Here is a 15,062-nt window from a genome sequence, read left to right on the forward strand (position 1 = left end):
GGTTTTGTTGAGTGCCTGGGGTTGAGGGCTCTTTTGAGCAAGTGCAAACCTGGTGGTGCCAGGTCCCTCCTTTTCTCCCCCCTCCCGCTGGCTCCGTTTAAAAAAAAAAAAATAATAATAATTTTTAAACGTCCTTAAAGGCGTTTATTTCGACGTTTATTTAAACGTTCATTGCAGCTACTCACTGGGACACCAGTTCGTTACAGCTCGGAGCGGACAGCAGGTAATTTTTACCTTTTTATAGCGGGCAGGGGGTTCCCCGATTCTTCTCCTCGTGGCATATGGCGTCGGAGGGCGAGGGCGCAAAGGGTCGCTCCCCAGATCGCTTGAGCGCTTCTAGAGGGGATGCGGGGGTCTTACAGCCTGATTCACCCTTGTTGGGTGACAGTTTTGTGACCGATGGATGTCCCGGTCCTTCCTCCGGCGTGGCGGTTTTTCCCGCCATAAACGCCCATCCCCCGCTCCTCGCCTCCGCCATCTTGGCCGGCCACGCGGCTCGGACGGCTTCTTCGTGGGCCGCCCTTGAGGTTGGAGACATTAATGCCATGAACGCCCTTAATTGGGCGACGGCACAAAGCGGCTAAAGTTAAGCGCCGTTCTTCCCGCGCGGCTCCTTCGCGGAGTGTCGCGCCGGACGCCATTTTGGATGTGCAGCATGTCTCTCCCCCGCTCTTGCGAGCGCCGGTTGAGGGTGCGTCTAGGGCTGTTGCCCAGGTTGCGGAAGTGCACAGTCTGGGGGGTTTCTCCCCCGAGTTTGTTTTGCTGCTGCATCAGGCTTTCCTCATGCAAAACGCTGCCCCTGCTCCCTCGTCTGGTAAAGAGGTTGAGGTTCCCAGAGGTAAACACCCTCGGGTTGAATCCCAGGCCTTGGAGGACTTTGTCTCCTCCGATGTAGATGAGGGCAGCGTGTCTGAGGTCTCCCAACGGTCCTTTGCGGATTCCTTGGAAGAGACGGATCCCCGCTCGGATGGAGCGGATGACCCCTCTGCAGCGGCTCTTTAGCTCAGAGGATTTGCCCAACCTGTTAGTGCAGGCCATGGGCATTTTGAAGATTTCCTCTCCGGAGGACGTCTCTCCCTCAGCCCCTGTTGGCTCCGCCATTATGCTGGGGACGAAGCGCCCGCCTAGAACCTTCCACATGCATGATGCCATGCACTCCTTAATTTCGGCTCAATGGGATGTCCCGGAAGCGAGCCTTAAAGTGGCTAGGGCTATGTCCCGCCGCTATCCTTTGCCTGAAGGTGAACGTGAGGCCTTTCTGTGGCCTACCGTGGATTCTTTAATCACTGCGGTGACTAAGAAAACGGCGTTACCAGTGGAAGGTGGCACGGCCCTAAAGGACGCCCAAGACAGAGGATTGGAGGCGGCCTTAAGGTCGTCCTTTGAGGCGGCTGCTTTAAGTTTGCAGGCCTCAGTTTGCGGCTCCTATGTGGCCAGGGCGTGCCTGACTATGGTGCAGCGGGCTTCCCCCTCGGATCATTCTTTGAGGGCTGTTTGGCCGGCCCTGGAATCGGGCTTAGCCTATTTGGCAGACTTGCTGTATGATGTCTTGAGAGCCTCAGCTAAAGGCATGGCTCAGACAATCTCTGCGCGGCGGTGGCTTTGGCTGAAACATTGGTCTGCTGACCATGCCTCTAAATCCCGCCTGGCTAGATTGCCTTTTAAAGGCAAGCTGCTCTTTGGGGTCGAGTTGGACAAAATCGTGACCGATCTCGGCACGTCTAAGGGCAAGAAGTTACCAGAGGTCAGGGCTCGGGCTAGTACTCGCCCTGGTACCTCCAGAGGACGGGCTCAGGAAGCCCGTCGGTACCGCCCGGGCAGGTCGGGCTCCTCTGCCCTCTCTTCCTTCAAGAGGAACTTCTCCCCCAAGCAGCATTCCTTTCGCAGAGACCGCCGTCCCGGAGGTGCTCCCTCCGGTCCTCCCCCAGGGTCTCGTACCCAATGACGGGGCCTTGGTCCACGCCTCAGTGCAGATTGGAGGACGGCTGTCCTCGTTTATGGGCGAGTGGACCACAATAACTTCAGACGCTTGAGTGCTGGAAGTCATCAGAGACGGCTACAAGCTAGAGTTCTGCCGACCCTTAAAAGACGGGTTTGTACTCTCTCCCTGCAAGTCTCCGGTCAAAGCTGTGGCAGTGCAGCAGACCTTGGACAATCTGTTCCGCCTGGGGGCGGTCGTTCCGGTGCCAGAGAATCAGCCTGGCAAGGGACGTTACTCCTTTTTCTTTGCGATTCCAAAGAAAGGAGGTTCTGTACGGCCTATCCTCGACCTCAAGGGGTCCATTGGGCCTTGAAAGTTCGGCACTTTCGCATGGAGACCCTCCGCTCTGTTATAGCGGCAGTGAAGGCAGGAGAGTTCCTGGCATCCTTGGACTTCAAGGACGCGTACTTGCATATTCCCATCTGGCCTCCTCATCAACGCTTTTTGCGTTTTGCAGTACTGGCCGACACTTCCAGTTCAGAGCCCTCCCGTTCGGGTTGGCTACTGCTCCGCGGACCTTCTCAAAGTAATGGTGGTCATCGCGGCCTTCCTGTGGAAGGAAGGAGTTCAAGTCCATTCTTATCTGGACGACTGGTTGATCCAAGCCCCTCTTATGCAGAGTGCGGCAAAGCTGTGAACCGGGTGGTTGCTCTTCGAGCTCCCTGAGGTGGATCATCAACTGGGAGAAAAGCCAGCTGCGCCTGACTCAGTCCCTGGAGCATCTGGGAGTTCGATTCGACACCCAAGTGGGCAGAGTGTTCCTGCCAGACAATTGGATTGTCAAGCTCAGGCTCAGGTGGACTAGTTCCTAGTAGCCTCTCCTTTTCGGACTTGGGACTATGTGCAGCTGTTGGGCTCTATGTCGGCCACGATGGATGTAGTGCCCTGGGCCAGGGCTCATATGAGACCACTTCGACAATCTCTGCTGCTGCGCTGGACTCCGATGTCGGAGGATTATGCTGTGCGCCTTCCCTTGGACCCAGCAGTGCGCAAGGCGCTGAGCTGGTGGACGCAGACAGACAAGTTGTCTGCAGGAATGCCTCTGGTGACCCCGGAGTGGATTGTCGTCACGACGGACGCCTCTTTGTCGGGCTGGGGAGCCCACTTCTTGGGAAGGACAGCGCAGGGGCTCTGGTCTCCTGCAGAGGCAAAGTGGTCTATCAACCTCCTGGAACTCAGAGCCATTCGGTTGGCGTTTTTGGAGTTCATCCCGGTACTGGCGTTGAAGCCAGTACGGGCCCTGTTGGACAATGCCACGGCTGTGGTCTATGTCAACCGCCAGGGAGGTACCAAGAGCGCCCCTCTAGCCAAGGCAGCCATGAATCTATGCCAGTGGGCGGTAGCGAGCCTAGAGCAGCTGTCAGCAGCCCACATTGCCGGAGTCATGAATGTCAAGGCGGACTTCTCAGTCGCCATACCTTGGATCCCGGAGAGTGGCAGTTATCGGCTCAGGCGTTCTTGGATATCACGAAGCGCTGGGGCCAGCCGAGCCTAGATCTATTGGCGTCATCGGCCAGTTGCCAAGTGCCGCGCTTTTTCAGCAGAGGACGGGACCCTCGATCTCTGGGAGTAGATGCTCTCCTCTAACAGTGGCCAACACAAGAGCTTCTCTATGTGTTCCCGCCCTGGCCCATGTTGGGCAGGGTGCTAGACCGATTGGCAAAGCATCCGGGCCGGATAATCCTGGTGGGGCTGCCAGTGGAGCAGGGTCTGTTACATCAGGGTCCCGTGGTGATGGAGGATCCCTCCCCCTTTGGGCTTACGGCCTGGCTATTGAGCGGCAGCGTCTGAGGAAGAAGGACTTCTCAGACAAGGTCATCGCCACTATGCTGAGAGCGAGGAAGCGCTCTACTTTTACTGCTTACGCCAGGGTTTGGCGTACCTTTGCAGCGTGGCGAAGCAGGCTCATTTTCTTCATTCACTGCTCCAATTTCTCCAGTGTTGGCATTCCTGCAAGAAGGTCTGGAGAAAGGCCTGTCGCTCAGTTCCCTTTAAGTCCAGGTAGCGGTCCTGGCTTGCTTCAGGGGCCGCCTGAAGGGTGCTTCCCTGGCTTCATAGCCAGATGTGGTGCGTTTTCTCAAGGGAGGTAAGCACCTGCGCCCTCCTCTGCACTCAATGGTGCCTGCGTGGAATTTTAACCTGGTGCTCAGAGCATTACAGAAGCCGCCTTTTGAACCCTTGTTGAGGGCATCTCTGAAAGACCTGACGTTGAAAGCAGTCTTTTTGGTGGCTATCACTTCAGCCAGAAGAGTTTCCGAGCTCCAGGCACTCTCATGTCGAGAGTCTTTTCTGCAGTTCACTGAGGCAGGAGTGACTATTCGCACAGTGCCTCCCTTCCTGCCCAAGATTGTTTCTCGCTTCCATGTGAATCAGCAGCTCTGTCTCCCTTCCTTTCGTAGGGAGGACTACCCAGAGGAGTACTCTGCTCTTAAATATCTGGATGTGAGACGAGTCATCATCAGATACTTGGAAGTGACCAATGATTTCCGGAAATCGGATCATTTGTTTGTCCTGTTGGCAGGTCCTCGTAAGGGTCTGCAGGCTGCTAAGCCTCCAGTGGCAAGATGGGTCAAGGAAGTCATTGCCGCGGCTTATGTGGCCGCGGGGAAGGTGCCGCCTATCCAGCTGAAGGCTCACTCCACTAGAGCTCAGGCGGCCTCGATGGTAGAGGCCGGGTCCGTCTCCTTGGAAGAGATATGCAGGGCGGCAACTTGGGCATCGGCCCATACATTCTCCAAGCATTACCGCTTGACTGTGGCGGCACGGGCGGAGGCCCGGTGTGGAGCTTCAGTGTTGAGTTCAGGGATTTCTATGTCCCGCCCTGGGTGAGTACTGCTTCAGTACATCCCACCAGTCTATGGATTGATCAGCTTGATGATATGGAAGGTAAAATTATGTATAATCATACCTGATAATTTTCTTTCCATTAATCATAGCTGATCAATCCATAGCCCCGCCCAGATATCTGTATGGTTTCTATTCTGGTTGCATTTCAGGTTCAAGTTTAGTCTTCAGTTACTTCAGGAGGACTTCGGGTTCAAGTTTTTTTCACTTGGATTCTTCAAGAGTTGAGACGAGTTTGTGTTACAGTGAGCTGCTGCATTCCTCTCCCCTCCGTTTTACGGGGCTGGATTGAGACATAAATTCTGCCGGCACTCCCTCCCGCTTCGTGCGGTTGTAGGGCAGTTTTGTACCCCTCCCGCTTCGGCGGTGCTAGGGTCAGTCAGCTCCTCCCGCGGTTGCGGTTGTAGGATAAGCCAGATCCCCCCGCATCGGCGGGTGTGGTGTCCCTCCCCCGCTCCACGGGGATGAGCTGGACGGATTCCCCTCCCCCACTTGTGTGGGGATGAGCTGGGTTAATTCCCCTCCCCCGTTTCGGCGGTGGTGAGCTGGGCAGAGTGTCCCTTTGTGGGTGTAATTCTCTAAGTGCTGAGTCCTGCAGATGGAGCTTTGATATCGACATACTGAGGAGTTTCCGGCAGCACATGACCACATATAGGGAGGCAAAAGTTTGCTCTCTATCTCCACCTGCTGGTAGATGGACACAACCCACCAGTCTATGGATTGATCAGCTATGATTAATGGAAAGAAAATTATCAGGTATGATTATACATAATTTTACCTTGAGGTCCTGCCAGGAGTGACTGCACTTTTAGGTGATACCTAGAGGAATCCAGGCCCCTCACCATACCAGGCAAACCTCAAGGGGATTGTTCCCCTTGAGGAGTGGAGGAGTAGCCTAGTGGTTAGTGCAGTGGACTTTGATCCTGGGGAACTGAGTTCGATTCCCACTGCAGCTCCTTGTGACTCTGGACAAGTCACTTAACCCTCCATTGCCCCTGGTACAAAATAAGTACCTGAATATATGTAAACCGCTTTGAATGTAGTTGCAAAAACCTCAGGAAAGCGGTATATCAAGTCCCATTTCCCCCCCCCCCCCCTTTCCCCCCTCTTTTCAGGCTGGTGTGGGGGGGGGGTTGTTTTTTTTTAAGTTATTAAATGAGAGCAGCTGGACTGCACAAGCTGTGCTGAGGAGGAACACCTTATCCATACCATCTAGAAGCCTGCCCTGCATACTGGGCAACAGAGGCTCTCATCCTTGCAGAGTAGGATGTTCTGGAGGCCAGCTTCAGATTTGGAAGAGCCATGGCTAAACTTTATCCACTAGTCTTGGAGGGAAAAGAGAAACTGAGACTGCAGAGGGTGGGCACCTTGGTGACACTGGCACTCAAGAACTGTTCCCATGGAAGACAGTATGGCACTTTCAGGATTACAAGATTGAATCCTTGCTGAAGCAGACCTTTGAAGTGGTTGCTTGAGGCATCCAGGTAGCAGTTTGCAGTACATACTTGTCAAGGGCTTGCTTAGGCTGGCTACAATGTACAGACTAAGGCTTGGAGGATGAGAAGTACAATTCAAAGGCGTATGTGGCAATGATTTGAATGACCTCATAGGAACCTGGCCAGGACCATGGCAGTATCCATTTCTACCAGGCACCTTCTGTAGCTCAGAAATCGATTAAACCAAATACAGCACTCTTTTGAGGGAAGTTTCTCTTTGAAGGTAAAATTATGTCTTACCTGATAATTTTCTTTCCTTTAACGCAGCAGATGAATCCAGGAACTAGTGGGTTAAGTCCGCCTACCAGCAGGTGGAGATAGAGATAAATAAACTAAAGGCAGTGATGCCAGATGGCCAGCTCCTTCCTCAGTTAGTATGTCATTCGTAAGCATTTGCCAAGGCCAAAAATATGAAACCAATAATAACCAGAAACCATCTTATGAAAAACAGAGAGCCAAATAAGAACTTCGAAATAACTGCAACTTGATCCAGAAATTGGAATCCTTTCCGTGTTCCCATATCTGTCTGAACTCTGCAAAACAGACCCCGGAAGGAAAAATAGCCACACTGCGCGGAAAATGAAAAAAACGTCGGCTGAACTAGGGAGGGATCCTGGATTCATCTGCTGCGTTAAAGGAAAGAAAATTATCAGGTAAGACATAATTTTACCTTCCTTGTCACTTGCAGCAGGTGAATCCAGGAACTAGTGGGATGTACCAAAGCATTCCTTAAGTAGGGTGGGAAGCCGACGCGCTCCGTGCCAACACTTTCGCCCCAAAACTCACATCCTCTCGAGCAGACACGTCTAGCCTGTAATGCTTCGCAAAAGTATGACGGGATGCCCAAGTAGCAGCCCGACAAATCTCTTCCAGAGATAAGGCCTCCGCCCAATAAGCCGCCTGTGCCCGAGTAGAATGTTCCTTCAGGGCCACTGGAGACTCCCGCCCTTGTAGCAGATACGCCGCTCCAATGGCTTCCCTAATCCAGCGAGCAATGCAAGCCTTAGAAGCCGCCTCACCTCTTTTCGATCCTGACAAGAGCACAAAGAGATGATCCGAGCATCGAAACTCGTTAGAGATCTGCAAGTACCGAAACAAAGCTCTCCGCATGTCCAGGAAACGTAGCGAGGCAAACTCCCCCGGATAATCTCTTCGAAAAGACGGAAGATAAACCACCTGATTGATGTGGAAAGCCAAAAACACTTTAGGTAGAAACGACGGCACCGTCCGGATCGACATCCCTGCTTCAGAAAACTGCTAAAAGGATCTCTGGAAGACAAAGCCTGAATTTCAGAAATCCTCCTAGCCGAAGCAATGCCCACCAAAAACACTGTCTTAAGTGTTAGATCCTTCTCAGAAACCTTATTCAACGGCTCAAACAGTGGGGCCTGGAGGGCTCGCAGTACCACATTCAAATGCCACGCCGGGCACAGCTGCCGCAGAGGAGGCTGAAGCCAAAGAGCCCGGCGTAGGAAACGGACCACATCAGAGTGAGCTGCTAAAGAGGAACCGTCCAGTTTGCCCCTAAAACAAGCTAGCGTGGCCACCTGCACTCGAAGGGAATTATATGCCAATCTCTTTTGAAGACCATCCTGAAGGAACTCCAGAATAACCGGAATGTCCGCCCGAAAAGGCGATTCAGCACGCAAAGCACACCATGCCAAGAAAGCTTTCCACACTCGTGCGTACGCTGCTGAAGTAGACTGCTTCCGTGTCCCAAAGGAGTGGCAATGACTGGTCCTGAAAAGCCCTTCTTCCTCAGATGCCGCCTCTCAATAGCCAGGCCATAAGACCAAAGCGGGAGGGATTTTCCATCTGGACTGGCCCTTGATGCAGCAGATCGGCACTCACCGGAAGTTGCAATGGTGGCTGTGATAGTGCTCGAACGAGATCCGCATACCCGTTGGGGCCAGTCTGGGGCCCCTAGATAGAATGGCCCCCGATGCCGCCCTATGCGGCAAAGATCTCTCCCTATCAGAGGCCATGGAGGAAAAACATACAGTAGCTGTTGTTCTGGCCATGGCTGGAAAAAGCATCCAATCCTGCGGATCCTGGCTGCCATTTGCGGCTGAAGAACTGGGGAACTTTGGCATTGCAAGCCATGGCCATGAGATCCATTACTGGTCTTCCCCAACGTTGACAGATCAGCCGAAAAGCCGAGTCCGACAGCGTCCATTCCGCTGCGTCCAAAAGAGTCCGGCTGAGAAAATCCGTTTGAACATTATCTTGACCCGCAATGTGCGCTGCCGACAGACTCTGAACATGCACTTCCGCCCATACTAGAAGACGAGACGCTTCCACTGCCAAGTGAAGACTGTGAGTGCCCCCCTGCCGATTCATGTAGACCGCCGTCATGGTGTTGTCCGAGAATACACGAACCGCCTGCCCCCGCAGAAGGTCCTGAAAACTCTGCAGCGCATTCACGACTGCTTGCAACTCCAGACGATTTATCGGCCAAGTCGCTTCAAGAAGGGTCAACGATCCCTGGGCTACTCGATGAAGACAATGAGCTCCCCAACCCGCAAGGCTGGCATCCGTCACGACTATCATCCAGTTGGGAGACGCCAGAGAAACACCCTTCTGCAAATTGGCTGCCCGGAGCCACCACACGAGACTGTCCTGGCCCGGCTTAACCAAGGAAGGCGTCGTTGATAATCCAGCGATGTCAGCGACCATCTGCTCAAAAGGAAATTCTGAAGAGGCCGCATGTGAGCCCTTGCCCACGGAATGTTCTCCAAGGTCGCCCTCATGGAACCGAGAAGCTGAACATAGTCCCACACTCGGGAAGCGCAACGACTCAATAAGGTCCGTACCTGAGAAAGCAGTTCCCCCGCTTCGTATCGAATTGCACTCCAAGATACTCCAGAGTCTGAGTAGGATGCAGATGACTCTTGTCCATATTGACCACCCAACCTAAGGATTGCAACACTGCAATCACTCAGTCGATGACCACTCAACTCTCCTCTGCTGTCGTCGCCCGAATCAGCCAGTCGTAGAGATATGGATGCACTCGAATCCCCTCCTTCCGCAGGAACGCCGCCACCACCACCATGACCTTGGAAAAAGTGCGTGGGGCAGTGGCCATTCCAAAAGGAAGGGCCCAAAACTGGAACTGCTGACCCAGCACCGCAAATCTAAGAAATCTCTGATGGGGCTGCCAAATGGGAATGTGCAGGTAAGCTTCCCTCAAATCAAGAGCCGTCAAAAACTCGCCTGGTTGAACAGCAGCAGTAACTGCCCTTAATGTCTCCATGCGGAAGTGATGAACCTGCAAAAACTGGTTTACTTTTCTTAGATTGAGAATAGGCCGAAAAGGCCCGCCCTTCTTTGGCACTACAAAGAAGATGGAGCACCGACCTGTGCGCCTTTCGAGAGGAGGAACAGGCACGATAGCCCCTATTCTTTGCAGGTCTCGCAAACACTGCAGAACCGCTGTCCTCTTGGCCCGCAATACACAGCGGGACTCCAGAAAAAAGTCTGTGACGGGAGAGAAGAATTCTAGCTTGTAACCTCCTCGCACCACATCGAGGACCCACTGGTCCGAAGTAGTTCTGGCCCACTCTGGAAGAAACAGAGAAAGTCGACCATCAATCTGCTCTCCTGAGTGGACCTGCGCCCCATCATTGGAAGGCCCGAGAAGGAGCCCTCTGATGAGAGGGGGGTCCAGCTGGACGCTTCTTGTTGCAAAACGAAGAACGCTGCCCAAAACGAGGACGCTGAAAAGCTGCGTTGGACCGCCCCGGGCTATACCATCGCGTCTCTCTGAAACGTGACCTCGAGGCTCCCTGCCTGAAAGTAGACTTGGGTCTATCCTCCAGAAGACGCTGAGATTTGGAATCCCCCAAATCTTTAACAATCTTTTCTAGGTCTTCCCCAAAAAGCAATTTCCCTCGGAAAGGCAATTTAACGAGCCGTTGCTTAGAGGCCATATCTGTGGCCCAATGACAGAGCCACAGAAGACGCCGAGAGGAAACGGTCAAGGCCATGAATTTGGCCGAAGCACGGACCAAATCATACAAGGCATCTGCCAAGTACGCCAGCCCAATATCCATCAGTGACATCTGAGGAATTCCCGGCGTATCAGACTCTGAAATCAAATCCATGACAGAATGTAGTCAACTGAGACAAGCTCTAACCGCATAAGAACTACAAACAGAAGCTTGAAGTGTCAAAGCAGCCACCTCAAAGGCACGTTTTAAAGAGGCCTCTAGCCATCTGTCTTGCATATCCTTAAGTGCCACACCACCTTCCACTGGAAGAGTAGTCTTCTTTAGTGATCGCCGTCACCAGGGCATCCACCCTAGGTAAAGCAAACTGCTGTAAATGGTCCGCTGAAACCGGATACAGCCTGGCCATAGCCCTGGCTACTTTCAGCCCCCCATCCGGATCCGCCCACTGGGCCGAAATCAACTCTTCAATAGCTTCATGTACCGGAAAGGCCTTAGAAGGTCGTCTGGTATTAGCCATCTTGGGGTTGACCGCCTGAGAAACCGCAACCTCAGGGTCCTCTATATTCAGGGCTTCCAGCGCCTGAGAGATAAAGGAGGACAACTCCTCCTTATGGAAAATCCTCATGGCGGAAGAGTCCTCCGGTTGGTCAGTGAGGACACCATCATCCACGTCCTCTACCCCCATCTGCTCCGAGACAGCCACAGCTGCAGGAAGCTGCAGGCGACCAAATGCAGGAACTCTCCTCAGACCCCAAAGAAAGCCTAGGCTTTTTAAGGGAGGAGAAATCCTCTGGGGAAAAACCCAAAATCTCTTGGTTACCCCCAGACCCCCTGAGAGGATCAAAGGCCAAAGCTGTCGCAGCCACGTGAGGGGGGGGGGGCAAGGCCCTTTTCAACAAACCGCCTGATGGAGTAGCAAAATAAACTCTGGTGAAAACTCCTCCCCCGCAACAGAGGAGGTCACAGCCATGGCACCTGCACCACTGCCCACAGTGCCCGACGCCCCCCCCCCCCCCCTTCCGACTTCCCTACCAGCGAAGAAGAAGCTTTGCCCAAAATCTCTACCGGAGCCGGCTCCGCAACCAATCGCAAAATGGCGCGAGAATCGCCATGCTCCGGGCGGGAAAGCACTCTCTTGGGGGGGGGGGGGGGGCACCGCTCCGTCGAGTCCCGCCAAATCAGCCACCCCACGCTGCAAAGACCCGCCACTGAAAGCTGTTTCCAGCATTGGGAACAGCGTTTTACCGTCTCCGCTGCCATCGCCCGACCCAGCAGGACTTACCCCGGACTGGGAAAGCGCGGGAACTGACAGCTGGGCTGAAGAAAAAAAAAACTCTCCGACTCCACTTCAAGGCAGGCTCAGACAAGCAGGCAACAGACACAGGACTTGGACAGCAGTAACACAAACCTGCTCTCAGCATAAACACACTTCCCTGTGCTTATGTGTTTCTCTTTTAAATAAATTCTATGGTTCTCTTTTTGTTTTGTTTTTTTGTGAGGGGGCAGAAGCAAACAGGGAAGGAAAGGAACAGCAAAAGCCTGTTCAGAGGGAATTTTGAGGTGCAGCAGGGACCCAGCAACTGCGTATGCTGCCAAAGGGGACACCACCAGTCCACCACCCCCGGCTCAAACTGGCCACCGGCCCAGGAGCACCCTCAGAGGCCTTGGGCCCAGGAGCTGGAGAAAAAGCTGTCCACCACCTGCTGAGATAGAGACATACTAACTGAGGAAGGAGCTGGCCATCTGGCATCACTGCCTTTAGTTTGTTTATCTCTATCTCCACCTGCTGGTAGGCGGACTTAACCCACTAGTTCCTGGATTCATCTGCTGCAAGTGACAAGGAAGTGAAACGTTAAAGGGTCCTGGAAGATAAGCCAAGGGTTCCACTCATTCAGGCTAGATTCAGAGACGACAGAACATAAGAATAGCCATATTGGATCAGCCCTACCAGAATACTCCTTCCCTTCACACATGAAATTTCTATCCATAAGGATTCTTCACTGTTTCCTAGTATAACATTGACCAACGGCTTGGTTTATCTCTTGATATTGAAAAAGTTTTGAAAGTGTTATGGGTTTACTTGGACACCACTCTATCCTTGGTCCCACAAGTTAATTCGGTGGCAAAATCAGTTATCTTCAAATTTCATTTGTTGAGATTTATTCAGTCTGGTTTTTTTTTGTAGAACATTTTGCAGTATTGGTACAGTTCCTGATTCTGTCCCATTTAGACTACTGCAATAGTTTATATTGTTTTGTTTCGTCTACCTTGCTGTCCCGTTGACAGGTTCTGCAGAATACCACAGCCAAATTGATTTTTAGTAGAAAAAGATATGATCATATGACTCCTTGTCTGGTTCAGTTGCATTGACTTCCAGTAAAGGCTAGAGTATCTGGCCTGTCTGGTCTATAAAATATTTGATGGTTATAGTTCTATTTAGTAAGATTGTTTGCTTTTTTCGTCTGCTTCATTTTTCTCTAGATCAGGAATGACCCATCTTATCTATTTTCCTTCATTAGTTGGTGTTAAATATAAGTTGCCATGAGAACTTTTTTTTTTCCTTGTCAAGCTAAGTTTTGGTGTTCTTTACCCATTTCTCTTAGAATATCAGCAACATAATTAAGCTTTCGTAAACATTTGAAAACTTGTTTCAGAAATTCTGTAGTTAATTTTGTTTTGTTAAATGTTTTTTTTTCATTCGTTTTATTCAATTTTCTCTTTTGCATTTATTAGTTTGTATCCTGCTTTGAACACTAGTTGGGAGTTGGGTGGATTATAAGAATCGTATCACAATTTGTTTCATGTAGAATGATTATTTTATTTGATTCAATTCCCTCTTTAGCATATAGTAGAACCCCCCTCCCCCTCCGATTTGATCCACTCTTATCATTGCGATATAATTTGTACCCTGTTACAGTGTCCCATTGATTGTCTTCCTTCCACCAGGTCTCTGAGATGTCTGTTATATCTGCCTGTTTGTTTGGTGCTATGTACACTGTTTATATAGGGCACTCCCTTCTTGCCTCTAAAAGGAATCTGAACAGAAGAGACTAACTAGAAAAAAAGCAAACCCTTCTGGCAAAGGAAAAACACTTTAGAGTTCAGTTTTTTTCTCTTTTATAATAATGCTAAAATTTATTAGAGTAAATGGTTACAATAAAATTATTTTATCCCAGTATTACAGACAATTGAATTACTATTTATATCAGTCCAAATTTCAGTATAAGGAAAACAAAATCTCTCTCTCTTTATCCTTCGGAAACTGTCAGACTACTGAAGCTTAATATTGTCCAATCACTTAATGCCTTATATTTTCTCTCTTACTTATCTGGTATTCTCCGAGGACAAGCAGGCTGCTTGTTCTCACTGATAGGGTGACGTCCACGGCAGCCCCTCCAATCGGAAACTTCACTAGCAAAGGCCTTTGCTAGTCCTTGTGCGCCGATGCGCATGCGCGGCCGTCTTCCCGCCCCGAACCGGCTTGTGTTCGTCAGTCTTCTTTTGTCCGCGCTCGGGACGGTCGTGTTTGCGCCGTTCGCGCCCCTTAAGTTGACCCTTGCGCGTCTTTGAGCTTTTTGCTTTAAAAAAAAAAAAAAAAGGGATCTTGGAGAAAGACCTTTTCGGTCTTTTTCCCCTTCCCGTGTTTCCAGTTTTTGCCCCGCTAAGTTTCCTTTCGTTTTCGGGGTAGGCCCTTTTGAGGCCTCGGTTCGAGTTTTTCTCTCCCTCTTTTTGGTGCCTTTACCGCCATTACGAGTTTTGATTTCGCCGGCGTGATTTTTCCGCCCATGTCATCGAAGTCTTCCAGCGGCTTCAAGAAGTGCACCCAGTGCGCCCGGGTAATCTCGCTCACTGATAGGCACGCGTCGTGTCTTCAGTGTCTGGGGGCTGGGCACCGCCCGCAGGCCTGTAGTCTTTGCGCCCTTTTACAGAAAAGGACTCAGGTAGCGAGATTGGCCCAGTGGAACGTGTTGTTCTCGGGCTTTTCATCGGCAACAGCACCGGGAGTATCGAGTGCATCGACGTCGACAGCTTCAAGACCTTCGACCTGGGCATCGACTGTATCGAGTGCATCGAGGCATCGACCCTCTGCATCGTCGGTATCGAGACATCGAAAGACTGCGTCGGCGTCGGTGGTACCGGGACCTCCACTAGTGCTGATGTCGGACGGTGGTGCTTCGACTGGAGTGCAGGTGAGGGCTGTCCATTCCCCTGCTGGTGGCGGTGAGCCTTCGGGTGGGTCTCCCCCTACCCTGAGGGCTCCTGCGGTACAGCCCCCCCGAGACCGACCTTCTTCGGCCTCGGCCCCGAGGAAGTGACGGTTGGATTCTACGTCCTCGTCGGTACCGGGAAGTTCCGGTGACATGCTTCGTTTGAAAAAGTCAAAGAAGCATCGACACCGGTCTCCTTCCCGCATCGGTACCGAGAGCTCTGGGTTGCCAAGGGAGTCGGCACCCAGTAGGCATCGGCACCGGGAGGACCGCTCAACTTCTGTTCAGGAGGTGTCGATGCGCTCCACCTTGGACAGCCCGGAACAGCCTCCACGCCCGGAACAGACTCTGACCTCGACGCCTGCATCGGCTTCTATGTCTTTCTCCACAGCCGCCCTACACGAGAGTCTCCGGGCCGTTCTTCCAGAGATCCTGGGAGAGCTGTTGCGCCCTTCCCCTCCGGTACCGGGGGTGCTTGCGCCACCGGTACCGTCGAGTGAGGCGCCGGCTGGCCCCTTGCCCGGAGTGAGGTCTCCATCGGTGCCGCCTTCCAGGAAGGCGGAGGGAGCTTCGCCGGTGCTGG

General features: G+C 52.2%; 1 protein-coding gene across 3 annotated transcripts in view; it reads left to right on the forward strand.

The window, feature by feature from the left end:
* CNOT3 (CCR4-NOT transcription complex subunit 3) overlaps positions 1 to 15,062 on the forward strand; it is a 94,441-nt gene that overhangs the window by 69,852 nt on the left and 9,527 nt on the right. The window lies entirely within an intron of this gene.

Source organism: Microcaecilia unicolor, chromosome 3, assembly GCF_901765095.1.
Source record: "Microcaecilia unicolor chromosome 3, aMicUni1.1, whole genome shotgun sequence".
Taxonomy (NCBI): Eukaryota; Metazoa; Chordata; class Amphibia; order Gymnophiona; family Siphonopidae; genus Microcaecilia; species Microcaecilia unicolor.